We start from the raw sequence: 15,600 nt of genomic DNA, 5'->3' as shown, positions 1-15,600 counted from the left end.
ACTAAACCGAGTCTAAATCGAACCTAAGCCCACCTTACCTACGACCCAATGATCATGTGGACGGTCCAAATGCTTAAATCCCATTCCTAATCCAGTTAGGATTAATTAGAAGCTTCTATGAGTTTCTAAAATATCTTAATTATCCTCTTTGAAAAGATGAGATTAAAGCATTTGAAATTGAATAAAACTTTTCTTTTTGAAAGTCCTAATTCTATTCGAATTGAAAGACGTTCAAAGATTGTAAGATATTATTTTCTTGCTGAATAGTTTTAATCCAATTATTATATGGTTGGATAGCTCTTGAATTTATCTTTCCAATGATATATTATAATATTAATTCCGAGCTATAACGAAAAAGATATGAGCGAAATACGAAACTCTAACCACAACTGACAACATTCTACTATTTCGGCCATATCTTTTATTCTACAAATTATTTTAATCTGGTTCTAATTGAAATAGAAAGTATACTTAAGGAGCTTTCCAAAGATATCTTATTCATCTTATTCCAATTTTTGGATCAAAAGATATGATAAAAACAAAAACCGCAAAGATTTATTCCGATTAAATTCCGATTAAAGTCTATCAAGTTTTATTCCGATTAAATTCGGATCTTATCTTAATTCTTCGACCCTTCTTTTTCCCCTATAAAATAGAGGTCATATCACACCTTTTTCAATCATCAACAAGCTTGATCATCAAATCGTTCTCTCTTCCTCTCTTCTACACCAAAAATCATTCTCTCTCCCTACACCAAAAATATTCTTTCCTCTCTCTCTTGCTCTAGCCTAAACCCTAGCCACCTTATTCTATCTTTTTATATCCCTTAAGCACTCTAAGGAGTCCATACAATACCCGAAGTTCAATACTTAAACCAACGCGTGAAAGGTTAGAATTAACTGAGGGTTTGGACCAAATCAACTCTACCTTTTATTTAATTTAATTTCCATTTAATTTATATTTTTTAATGAAGTTACTAACAATTTATTCATGATGTAGCAATTTAAAGGAACGTGCAGAATGTGAGTAATTAATTAATTACGTATATTATTCTTTGTTGCTAATATCATGATTAGGGTTATGTTTTGATTTGACTAACGATATTATTGTTGAATTGCTTCTGATATTAATGTTTATTATATTATTATCACGATCACCATATTGCATGTTTAAAGGGAATATGTAATTGAAAATCACGCCTAATAAGATAATTTGGACAACCGGTTTAGGTTCCTTTAATCTTGTTATTTAATCAAATGATCACCAATATCTGAGAATAATGTGTTGCATTAATATTCAACCAATTTAGCATAATAATAGTTTGGAGCAAATTGAATATTTTTTTTGTATGCCTGTGAGATCACAGGAATACTTTTCACAATAAGAATCGAGTAGAGGCCAATACGTGCGAATGTGACTCCATGACTCACTTTGTACCATCATCCCCGATCCTCCTTTCGTGGTTCCGAACCATATGGAGTTAGTAATCTCATGGATTATGAATGGGGTGTAACCTTCACGGGTCAATCGTTGTTGCCTTTCGTAGTCCCTTTTCGTAGTTGCCTTAAATGATCCGTGAACGGTTTACAAGTTCCTTAAAAACTTGTTGGCGACTCCCTACTTTCCTAATCTTATATGTCAATTCCCACTTCCTATGAGTGCCAAGCATATTCACAACATGCTTAACGTAGGCGCACTTCAAACGACGCCTACACAAACACATTCAAACAATGCTTTTTGAATCTAATGAAAGTCAAATGCATTCATCATACTTAATTGAGCCAAATGAAAGTCAAACACATTCAAACAATGCTTTTTTAATCAAATGAAAGTCAAATGCATTCCAAAAACATAATTGAGTCAAATGAAAGTCAAACACATTCATACAAAGCTTTTTGAATCAAATGAATGTCAAACACATTCAAACAAAGCTTTTCGAACCAAATGAAAGTCAAATGCATTCATTGAGCCAAATGAAAGTCAACACATTCAAACAAAGCTTTTTGAGTCAAATGAAAGTCAAATGCATTCAATAAAGATAATTGAATCAAATGAAAGTCAAACACATTCGTACAAAGCTTTTTGAATCAAATGAATGCCAAACACATTCAAACAAAGCTTTTTCAACCAAATGAAAGTCAAATGCATTCAACAAATATAATTGAGTAAAATGAAAGTCAAACTCATTCAAACAAAGCTTTTTGAATCAAATAAAGTCAAATGCATTCAAAAAAGATTTTTGACTCAAATAAAAGTCAAACACATTCAAACAAAGCTTTTTAAATCAAATGAAAGTCAAATGCATTCAACAAGGATAATTGAGTCAAACACATTTATACAAAACTTTTGGAATCAAATGAAAGTCAAATGCATTCAATAAAGCTAATTGAGTCAAATGAAAGTCAAACACATTCAGACAAATCTTTTTGAATCAAATGAAATTCAAATGCATTCATAATAGTTAATTGAGTCAAATGAAAGTAAAACACATTCAAACAATGCTTTTTTAATCAAATGAATGTCAAATGCATTCAACAAAGCTAGTTGAGTAAAATGAATGTCAAACTCATTCAAAAAAGCTTTTTGAACCAAATGAAAGTCAAACACATTCAAAAAAAGCTTTTAAAATCAAGTGAAAGTCAAATGCATTCAACGAAGATAATTGAGCCAAATGAAAGTCAAATACATTCATAACTTTTTGAATCAAATGAAAGTAAAATGCATTCAATAAACCTAATTGAGTCAAATGAAAGTAAAAGACATACAAACAAAGCTTTTTGAATTAAATGAAAGTGAAATTAAGAATGCTAATTGAGTCAAATGAAAGTCAAAACATTCATAAAAAGCTGATTGAGTCAAATGAAAGTCAAATGCATTCTATAAAGCTAACTGAGTCAAATGAAAGTCAACACATTCATACAAAGCTTTTTGAATCAAATGAAAGTGGAATGCATTCAAAAAAGATAATTGAGTCAAATGAAAGTCAAACACATTCAAAACAAAGCTTTTTAAATCAAATGAATGTCAAATGCATTCAACAAAGCTAAATGAGTCAAATGAAATTCGAACACATTCAAACGAAGGTTTTTGAATCAAATGAAAGTAAAATGCATTCAACAAAGCTAATTGAGTCAAATAAAAGTCAAACACATTTAAACAAAGCTTGTTGAATTAAATGAAAGTTAAATGCAATTAACAAATGTAATTGAGTCAAATGAAAGTCAAACACGTTATACAAAGCTAATTGAGTCAAATGAAAGTTTAATGCAATTAACAAAGCTAATTGAGTCTAATTGCAGCACTGCCACAACACTGCCACAGCACCGCAACAGAGCAGCAACAGCAACAGCTAACTGCTGAAGCATTGCAGCAGCACTGTTGCAACAGAGCAGCTGCACTATGGCAGCACTACAGCAGCTGCACTGCTGCAGCACACTAGCAGCAGCACTGCCGCCACAACACAATAGCAGTAGCACTGCCGCAGCACTGCCGAAGCAGAGTAGCAGCACTGCCGCAGCACTGCCGCCGCAGCACTGGAGCAGCAGCACTGCCACTACAGCACTGGAGCAGCAGCACTGCCGCAGCAGGGCAGCAACACTACCGCCGTAGCAGCAGCCCTTTGTGATAAGGAAAAAATAACTGATGCATTATTTTCCACTTATAAGATCATTCATACCAACAATTGATAGATTACACTACTACTAATTTTGGGATCACAATCCTTTTGTGAATAACTAATAAAATATCAAATATCTTATAAATCATTCTGTAAATGACATTCCAATTTAATCTTAATTTGTTCGGTTGATTTAGATCCTTGGCAATGGATTGGCATTTATTTCCCAAGCCTCTTTCTATTTAACGAATATTGGGCAGACTTCTTTTTGAAGGTATTAGTTGCTCTAAAAGCTGCAAGTCGTTTCCTAATGCTTGGGTGACACCATTTAGCACGATAACCTTTTGTTGTGAACATCTTACACACCACATTAGAAAGGCGTCTAGAACATTTTTGCTGCCATCCTTTCTTTACCATTTTTGCCATTGAAGGATCCCAAGAGAACTTAGCCTTTAGAGCAATGATGCACCACTTGTTAGTGATATATACTTTATTAAAGGAAAACATGATTTTGAATTGTTAAAAATTATCATGTTTCATAATGAAAAATACCTCAAAGGCTTTCCATCAAATTGCTTTTGCTTCTTTCGGAACCTTAGCCCAGTTAATCCATGGCCCCATCAAATAAGTCTTATATGAAGTGTAGTTAGAACCATTTTTGTGTATCTACACACTTAAAAATGAGAAAAGACAAGGTAATATAGGAACTATAAGAGTTAACAAAGCTTTTTAAATCAAATGAAAATCAAATGCATTTAACAATGATAATTCAGTCAAATGAAAGTCAAACACATGCATATAAAGCTTTTTGAATCAAAAGAAAGTCAACTGCAGTCAACAAAGCTAATTAAGTTAATTGAAAGTCAAACACATTTAAACAAAGGTTTTTGCATCAAATGAAAGTAAAATGCATTCAACAAAGCTTATTGAGTCAAATGAATGTCAAACACATTCAAACAAAGCTTTTTAAATTAAATGAAAGTGAAATGCAATTAACAAAGCTAATTGAGTCAAATGAAAGTCAAACACATTCATACAAAGCTAATTAAGTCAAATGAAAGTCAAATGTATTCTACAAAGCTAATTGAGTCAAATGAAAGTCAAACACATTCAAACAAATTTTTTTGAATCAAATGAAAATCAAATGCGTTCAACAAAGCTATTTAAGTCAAATAAAAGTCAAACACATTCAAACAATGCTTTTTAAATCAAATGAAAATCAAATACATTCATCAAAGCTAAATGAATCAAATGAAAGTCAAACAAAGCTTTTTAAATCAAATGAAAGTCAAATGCATTCAACAAAGTTAATTGATTCAAATGAAAGTCAAACACATTCAAACAATGCTTTTTTAATCAAATGAAAGTCAAACTCAATCAACAAAGCTAGTTGAGTCAAATCATAGTCAAACTCATTCAACAAAGCTTTTTGAACCAAATGAATGTCAAACACATTCAAACAAAGCTTTTAAAATCAAGTGGAAGTCAAATGCATTGAACGAAGTTAATTGAGTCAAATGAAGGTCAAACACATTCATAGAAAGCTTTTTGAATCAATTGAAATTGCGATGCATTCAACAAAGCTAAGTGAGTCAAATGAAATTCAAACTCATTCAACAAAGCTTTTTTAATCAAATGAAAGTCAAACATATTAAAACAAAGGGTTTTTAATGAAATGAAAGTAAAATGCATTCTACAAAGCTAATTGAGTCAAATGAAAGTCAAACACATTCAAACAATGCTTTTTGAATAAAATGAAAGTCAAATGCATTCGACAAAGATAATTGAGTCAAATGAAAGTTAAACACATTTATACAAAGGTTTTTTGAATCCAATGAATGTCAAACACATTCAAACAAAGCTTTTTGAACCAAATGAAAGACAAATTCATTCAAGAAAGACAATTGAGTCAAATGAAAGTCAAACACATTCAAATAAAGCTTTTAGAGTCAAATGAAAGTCAAATGCATTCAACAAAGATAATTGAGTCAAATAAAAGTCAAACACATTCATACAAAGCTTATTGAATAAAATGCATGTCAAACACATTCAAACAAAGCTTTTTGAAACAAATGAAAGTCAAATTCATTCAACAAAGATAATTGAGTCAAATGAAAGTCAAACATATTCAAACAAAGCTTTTTGAGTCAAATGAAAGTGAAATTCATTCAACAAAGATAATTAAGTCAAATGAAAGTCAAACACGTTCAAACAAAGCTTTTTGAATCAAATAAAAGTGAAATGCATTCAACAAAGCTAATTGAGTCAAATGAAAGTCAAACACATTCAAACAAAGCTTTTTGAATCAAATAAAAGTCAAATGCATTCATCATAGGTAATTGAGTCAAATATAATTCAAACACATTCAAGCAAAGCTTTTTTAATCAAATGAATGTAAAATGCATTCAACAAAGATAGTTGAGTCAAATGAAAGTCAAACACATTCAAACAAAGCTTTTCGAATCAAATGAAAGTCAAACGCAATTAACAAAGCTTATTGAGTCAAATAAAAGTCAAACACATTCATACAAAGCTAATTAAGTCAAATGAAAGTCAAATGCATTCTACAAAGCTAATTGAGTCAAATGAAAGTTAAACACATTCAAACAAATCTTTTTGAATCAAATGAAAATCAAATGCGTTCAACAAAGCTATTTAAGTCAAATTAAAGTCAAACGCATTCAAACAGTGATTTTTAAATCAAATGAAAATCAAATGCATTCATCAAAGCTAAATGAATCAAAAGAAAGTCAAACAAAGCTTTTTGAATCAAATGAAAGTCAAATGCATTCAACAAAGTTAATTGAGTCAAATGAAAGTCAAACACATTAAAACAATGCTTTTTTAATCAAATGAAAGTCAAACTCATTCAACAAAGCTAGTTGAGTCAAATCAAAGTCAAACTCATTCAACAAAGCTTTTTGAACCAAATGAAAGTCAAGCACATTCAAACAAAGCTTTTAAAATCAAGTGGAAGTCAAATGCATTGAACGAAGTTAATTGAGTCAAATGAAGGTCAAACACATTCATAGAAAGCTTTTTACACTAGTAGAAAAAGTGAAAAATGCACCGCTAATTGGCCACCGGTTTTCAAAAACCGGTGGCTTAATTAATGGGCGGGATGAGCCAAACCGGTATTGCCACCGGTTCAAACCAAACCCGTGGCAATAATTATAAGGCCACCGGTTTTGAACCGGTGGCAATATCCAATTAAAAAAAAAAAACCCGCCCCATATAAAATCCCAATCCCTAGCTACTCCCTCATTCACTCAGCCTCCCTCATTCTGTCTCTCTCCTCTCCTCTCTCTCCTCTCCTCTCCTCTCCTATCTCCAGATCTCCTCTCTCATCTCATCTCCTCCTCTTTTCTGTTTTCTCATCTTCTCTCATCTCACCAAACCCTTCGATCCTCCTCTTTCGCTCCACCTTCTTCTTCTCTCGTCCCCTCATCGATCCCCTCTCCTCTCCCTCTCTGTTCTCTCTGTCGTCGCTCAATCTCCTCTCTCCTCCGTTCTTTTTCGATACCCACGACGCCACCACCACGCCACCACCACACCAGCAACACCAACATCAACAACACCGACAGATCTACATCATCAACACCAATTTTCGCTCTTTTTAAGGTTTTTGGGTTTGATTTTTCGAGGTTGCAATTGCTATGTTTAATTGATTTTGTAATTGCTATGTTTAATTGATTTTGTAATTGCTATGTTTAATTGATTCTCGAAATTGTACGAGTATGCTGGTGAAATTGCATGCGTTTTTTAAGGTTTTTTTTGTTTTATTTTGAGTTTTCTCTTTTTTTTTCGGGGATTTCTGGGTTAATTTTGTAATTCATTTTTGTTTATTTTTTTTTTCGGGGTTTTAATTTAATTTCTGGGTTTTGTTTTAATTTGTGTGTTTTTTCTTGGTTTAAGAGTTTATGTTAAATTCGAAATTGCATGAGTGTTCTGTTGAAATTGCATGTGTTTTTTGAGGTTTAATTACGCGTTTATAATCAATTTGGGATTTTAATTCATTTTTCCTCAATTTTTCTGGGTTTAAGTTGTTTTTAATTCGGTTTTCTAAAATTATTTCTGGGATTTTATTTTCATTTTTGTTTATTTTTTTTTTCTGGGTTTTCTCTAGGTATTACTAGTTGTAGATTTTTTGGGTTTTCAGTTGTTTTTGTTTTTATTTTTGTGGATTTTTTTTTCCTGGGTTTTTGCATTTTTGTGGGTGTTTGTTTTAATCGAATTTTTTTTTTTTTTTGTTTTGATTGATGCAGGGAATATTATTGATTTAGATCTTAAATGGAATCGAAGAATCAAGATGAAGGAATATTGTTTTTATATTGTAATTTTTTTTTATTTATATTCGATTTTACTTTTGTGTAATTTGATTAATTTAGATCTTCTAAATTTGAATTGTTGTACGAGGAATTTATTTGTATTTATTAATTTAGTTTTTCACTCTTAAAAAGTATACAATTACTTGCATATTCATGAATATATGTGTTTTTATTTATATTATACATATAAATATGTTTCTGCCACATTTTAAGTGAAAAGAATGCCAAAATATTTTTTTTTTTTTGTTTTTTAAGGGCTTTATTGCCACCGGTTAACCGGTGGCAATACTCATTAATACACAATAAAAAAAAAGCGGGAAAGGTTATTGCCACCGGTTAACCGGTGGCAATTCTTGTTTTTGCCACCGGTTTTGAACCGGTGGCCTATTGTGCTAGGTTTAGCCACCCCCCACTGGCCAGCGGTTCAAAACCGGTGGCAAAGGGGGGTTTTGAACCGGTGACCAACCCTATTTTTCGCCTAGTGTTAAATCAATTGAAATTGCAATGCATTCAACAAAGCTAATTGAGTCAAATGAAATTCAAACTCATATCAAATGAAAGTCAAACACATTAAAACAAAGCTTTTTTAATAAAATGAAATTAAAATGCATTCTACAAAGCTAATTGAGTCAAATGAAAGTCAAACACATTCAAACAATGCTTTTTGAATAAAATGAAAGTCAAATGCATTCAACAAAGATAATTGAGTCAAATGAATGTCAAACACATTCATACAAAGCTTTTTGAATCCAATGAATGTCAAACACATTCAAACAAAGCTTTTTGAACCAAATGAATCACAAATTCATTCAACAAAGACAATTGAGTCAAATGAAAGTCAAACACATTCAAATAAAGCTTGTTGAGTCAAATGAAAGTCAAATGCATTCAACAAAGATAATTAAGTCAAATAAAAGTCAAACACATTCATACAAAGCTTATTGAATCAAATGCATGTCAAACACATTCAAACAAAGCTTTTTGAAACAAATGAAAGTCAAATTCATTCAACAAAGATAATTGAGTCAAATAAAAGTCAAACACATTTAAACAAAGCTTTTTGAATCAAACGAAAGTCGAACGCATTCAACAAAGATAATTGAGTCAAATGAAAGTCAAACACTTTCATATGAAGCTTTTTGAGTCAAATGTATGTCAAACACATTCAAACAAAACTTTTTGAACCAAACGAAAGTCAAATTCATTCAACAACGATAATTGAGTCAAATGAAAGTCAAACATATTCAAACCAAGCTTTTTGAGTCAAATGAAAGTGAAATGCATTAAACAAAGATAATCAAGTCAAATGAAAGTCGAACACATTCAAACAAAGCTTTTTGAATCAAATGAAAGTCAAATGCATTCAACAAAGATAGTTGAGCCAAGTGAAAGTCAAACACATTGAAACAAAGCTTTAGGAATCAAATAAAAGTCAAATGCATTCATCATAGGTAATTCAAACACATTCAAGCAAAGCTTTTTTAATCAAATGAAAGTAAAATGCATTCAACAAAGATAGTTGACACAAATGAAAGTCAAACACATTCAAACAAAGTTTTTCGAATCAAATGAAAGTCAAGTGCATGCAACAAAGATAATTGAGTCATATGAATGTCAAACACATTCAAACAAAGCTTTTTGAATCAAATGAAAGTCAAACACATTCAACTAAAGCTTTTAGAATCAAATGAATGTCAAATGCAGTCAATAAAGATTATTAAGTCAAATGAAAGTCAAACAGATTCATACAAAGCTAATTGACTCAAGTGAAAGTCAAATGCATTCTACAAAGTTAATTGAATCAAATGAAAGTCAAACACATTCAAACAAAGCTTTTTGACTCAAATGAAAGTCAAATGCGTTCAACAAACCTAATTAACTCAAATGAACGTCAAACACATTCAAACAAAGCTTTTTGAATCAAATGAAAGTAAAATGCATTCATCAAAGCAAATTGAGTCAAAGGAAAGTCAAACACATTCAAACAAAGCTTTTTAATTTAAATTAAAGTTAAATGCAATTAACAAAGCTAATTTAGTCAAATGAAAGTCAAACACATTCATACAAAGTTAATTGACTCAAGTGAATGTCAAATGCATTATACAAAGTTAATTGAGTCAAATGAAAGTCAAACACTTTCAAACAAAACTTTTTGAATCAAATGACAATCAAATGCATTCAACAAAGCTAATTGATTCAAATGAAAGTCAAACACATTCAAACAAAGCTTTTTGAATCAAATTAATGTAAATTGCATTCAATAAAGCTAATTAAGTCAAATAAAAGTCAAACACATACAAACAATGCTTTTTGATTCAAATGAAAGTCTAATGCATGCAAGAAAGATAATTGTGTCAAATTAAAGTCAATCACATTCATACAAAGTTTTTTGAATCAAATGAATGTCAAACACATTCTAACAAAGCTTTTTGAACCAAATGAAAGTCAAATGCATTCAACAAAGCTAATTGAGTAAAATGAAAGTCAAACACATTCAAATAAAGCTTTTTGAATCAAATGAAAGTGAAATGCATTCAACAAAGATAATTGAGTCAAATGAATGTCAAACACATTCAAACAATGCTTTTTGAATCAAATGAATGTCAATCACATTCAAACAAAGCTTTTTGACTCAAATGAAAGTCAATCACATTGAAACAAAGCTTTTAGAATCAAATGAAAGTCAAATGCAATCAATAAAGATAATTTAGTCAAATGAAAGTAAAAACATTCAAATAAAGCTTTTAGAATCAAATGAAAGTCAAATGCATTCAACAAAGCTAATTGAGTCAAATGAAAGTCAACCACATTCAAACAAAGCTTTTTGAATTAAATGAAAGTGAAATGCAATTAACAAAGCTAATTGAGTCAAATGAAAATCGAACACATTCATAGAAAGCTAATTAAGTCAAATGAAAGTCAAATACATTCAACAAAGCTAACTGAGTCAAATGAAAGTCAAACAAATTCAAACAAAGCTGATTGAGTGAAATGAAAGTCAAACACATTAATAAAAAGCATTTTGATTCAATGAAAAGTCAAATGCGTTCAACAAAGATAATTGAGTCAAATGAAAGTCAAACACATTCATACAAAGCATTTTGAATCAAATGAATGTTAAACACATTCAAACAAAGCTTTTTGAACCAAATAAAAGTCAAATGAATTACACAAAGATAATTGAGCAAAATGAAAGTCAAATGCATTGAATAAAGATAATTGAGTCAAATGAAAGTCAAACACATTTATACAAAGCTTTTAGAACCAAATGAAAGTCAAACACATTCAAACAAAGCTTTTTAAGCCAAATGAAAGTCAAATGCATTCAACAAAAATAATTAAGTCAAATGAAAGTCAAACTTATTCAAACAAAGCTTTTTGAACCAAATAAAGTCAAATGCATTTAACAAAGCTTTTTAACTCAAATAAAAGTCAAACACTTTCAAACAAAGCTTTTTAAATCAAATGAAAGTCAAATGCATTTAACAATGATAATTCAGTCAAATGAAAGTCAAACACATTCATACAAAGCTTTTTGAATCAAACTAAAGTGAAATGCATTCAACAAAGCTAATTGAGTTAATTGAAAGTCAAAAACAGTTAAACAAAGGTATTTGCATCAAATGAAAGTAAAATGCATTCAACAATGCTTATTGAGTCAAATGAAAGTCAAACACATTCAAACTAAGCTTTTTGAATTAAATGAAAGTGAAATGCAATTAACAAAGCTAATTGATTCAAATGAAAGTCAAACACATTCATACAAAGCGAATTAAGTTAAATGAAAGTCAAATCCATTCTACAAAGCTAATTGAGTCAAACGAAAGTCAAACACATTCAAACAAATCTTTTTGAATCAAATGAAAATCAAATGCGTTCAACAAAGCTATTTAAGTCAAATTAAAGTCAAACACATTCAAACAATGCTTTTTAAATCCAATGAAAATCAAATGCATTCATCAAAGCTAAATGAATCAAATGAAAGTGTAGGCGTCGCTCGAAGTGCGACTACGTTAAAGCATGGTGTGAATATGCTTGGCACTCATAGGAAGTGGGAATTGACATAACGATTAAGGACAACGATTAGGGACAAATAAAGTAGGGAGCCGCCAACAATTTTTTAAGGAACTTGTAAACCGTTCACGGATAATTTAAGGCAACCACGATTAAGGGACAACGAAGGCAACAACGATTGACCCGTGAAGGTTACACCCCATTCATAATCCATGAGATTACTAACTCCATATGGTTCGGAACCACGAAAGGAGGATCGGGGATGATGGTACGAAGTGAGTCATGGAGTCACATTCGCCCGTATTGGCCTCTACTCGATTCTTATTATGAAAAGTATCCGGTGATCTCAAAGGCATGCAAACAAAGATTCAATTTGCTCCAAACTATTATTATGCTAAATTAGTTGAATATTAATGCAACACATTATTCTAAAATATTGGTGATCACTTGATTTAATAACAAGATTAAGGAACCTAAACCGGTCGTCCAAATTATCTTATTAGTCGTGATTTTCAATTACATATTCCCTTTAAACACGCAATATGGTGATGATAAATAAATAATAGAATAAACATTAATATTGGAAGCAATTCAACAATAATAGCGTTAGTCAAATTAAATAATAATCCTAATCATGATATTATCAATAAGAAATAAAAATAAGAGTAATTAAGTGATTAATTACTCACTTTCCGCGTTTCCTTGAATTGCTACATCATGAATAAACTGTTAGTAACTTCAATAAAAATAAATCAAATGGAAATTAAATTAAATAAATGGTAGAGTTGATTTGGTCCAAACCCTCAGTTTATTCTACCTTTCACGCCTTGGTTTAAGTATAGAACTTTGGGTCAAGTGTGGACTCCTTAGAGTGCTTAAGGGATATAAAATGAGAGAATAGGGTGGCTAGAGTTTAGGCTAGAGGAAGAGAGAGAGGAGAGAATATTTTTTGTGTAGGGAGAAAGAATGATTTTTGGTGTAGGGAGAGAGAATGATTTATGGTGTAGGGAGAGAGGAAGAGAGAATGATTTGGTGATCAATCTTGTTGATGATTGAAAAAGGGGAGATATGACCTCTATTTATAGGGAAAAAAGAGGGGGTCAAATCAAGAAAAGATAAGAATTCGAATCGGATAAAACTCTTGCGATAGACAGCAGTTTTTGCGGTTTTTGTTTTTATCATATCTTTTGATCCAGAAATTGGAATAAGATGAATAATATATCGTTGGAAAGATCTTGAAGTCTACTAAAATATTTTGTAGAATAAAAGATATGGCCGAAATGAAGGAATTATATCTTCGATAAGTGCAATTACTAGATATATCAAGGATCACTATTATGGAGATAATAAGTTCATTCTATTGGGGCGTCATCCTCTATTGCTAGACTATGAGAGATGATCTTTGGGCTAGTCAAATGGTCCAAAGCCCTTTAGAATGGATCCTATATTGGTCACACACAAGGGTATTGGGTTAAGCAAGTAAGAGGCCCATTAATGGGCCTTATGAGCAATTAACTAATCATGAATAGGATTGGGCTAGCATAGTTAGATTGGAACTAGGTTTTAGGCTTTTGACATGGGCTCTTATTTAGAGATGAGATCTATAAATAAGATCCATGCCTAGGGTTTGTAAGAAGCAGTCATAATTCACACTCAGTGAATTTTGACATCAATGCAACCAATCCCAAAACCCTAATCCTCTCTCCAACTCACGGCCCTCATCCTCCCCTCACGTCCGTACGGCCGCCCACTCCATTGGTGGCGCGTGTGGTGGTTATCGTGGTGGTTCTTGGTTAGTATGTCTCTCCTCTCCGTTGAAGGTTGATTGAAGCGTTCAGTCACGACTAACTAGCATTAGTGGAGGTCTTAATCTGTGCCCGTGGACCAAGTAGAGGAATCACACTTGGGGTTCTTTATCTCCCTTTGTTCTTGCTCGATCGCACGTGGAATCACGCTTCAAAGGTACAATTATTTGTTCTTTATGTGTTATGCATTAGATCCTTGGATTAGGTACTGTATGAATATGATTCATGTTATTTCCGCTGCGTAGTACCTATAAACTCCTACAGTGGTATCAGTTAGCCTATTGCATTTACGCATATTGCCAATAATTCTTTGATAATCCACAATTTTAATTCAATTAGGAGGGAGAATATTTAATTATGGGTCAATTATTATATTAAATGCGATTTAACTCTTGGAATTGATTAAATGTGATTTAATAATGCTCAAAATAGCCATGAAGAGATTCGAATTTTGCCCTAGTTTATTCGAATTTTTTTGAACCCTAACCCTAATTTTTCGAAAATATCGAACCTAATTAGCCCTTAAATCTGATTTTGTGCTTGATTTTGTTCGATTTCGTTTGTTTAGTGATTCATGAATTTAATCTAGTTGATTTTATGTATAAATTGTGAATTTTGCATGATCAATGATTTGATTTAAAAGTTAAATTAAATTGGGGATTATTTTCATGAAGAACCCTAGATTTTAAAATTAGATTGTGAATTTAATTTTAAATTGCATGAATTAGCATAAAAGTTATGTTTTAATTTATCATGGACCACATGAATTTTATTTAAAAAAAGTTGTTGATTAAAATTAAAAAAAAAAAGGAAGGATTTAGGTACGGCAGCCGCGGCTGGGTGGCGCTGCCACGGCGACTGCCTCACCAGGTGGTCTAGGAGGGAGGGCGGGGCTGGGCGGGTGCTCGGACAGCAGGAGTAGCGACAGCAGTGCCGCACAAGTGTTGCATGTGCTGCTGCTGCCCTTGCGTCGCTGCTGTGCAGCGTACACCGCAAGGTGTACGGCCACCGTGGCTGGCTTCGGCTGGCCACACCACGGTGGCTGGCGCATGTTTTTCAAAAAAAAAAAAAATCAGTTTTTGAAAATTTATTTCAAGATAATTATGAATTATTTTGGGATAAAATCAATTTTATTTTGGATAAGTTAAAATATTTTGAAAATATGATCTTTTATTTTAAAAGATAAAATTGGTTTTATTTGGATAAGATCTTTTATTTTAGGATAAAATCAAATATTCAAAAGTTGTTATATTTGATATTATCCATATTTAAGTTGTTAAATTGGTAATTATCCTAAATTAAAGTGGTTAATTTTGGATAAGATTTGTTAGGATATTCTGAGCATATTCCAAAAGGATAATAATTGATTTAAATAATGTGATTATCCCATAATTATTTTTGGATATAATTGATTTAAAATGTTGTGATTGGCTAGTAATTGGGATAGAATTTCCTAACTTTGTTTGGATAATCTTTGAGGATAAATATGATTTATCTTTTAAGATTAAAATAAGATTTGATTCTATCTCATGACAAATTTAGAATATATGATATTTTATTGATGATCATGAATAATATATGATATTATCTAATTACATTAAATAAAATATGAGATATTTAGATGCCATGTTTCCTTAATTGTGAACATTCGATGTTGTAGTTTAGGAAAGCATGATGAGTGATTTATTATGTGGCAATTTTATAATATATGATGTTGTTTTATTGCTATATAATGACTAGTATGGCCCAGTAGATTGCTAAATACGATCTGCGCATCGTGATGTATTTTTGTAATCTTAGTACAAACTACGTACCGATAAAGTATTTTACAATTTTA

The sequence above is a fragment of the Chenopodium album genome, chromosome 23 (assembly GCF_948465745.1).
Source record: "Chenopodium album chromosome 23, dcCheAlbu1.1, whole genome shotgun sequence".
Classification (NCBI taxonomy): domain Eukaryota; kingdom Viridiplantae; phylum Streptophyta; class Magnoliopsida; order Caryophyllales; family Amaranthaceae; genus Chenopodium; species Chenopodium album.
Note: the sequence above shows the minus strand (reverse complement) of the source record.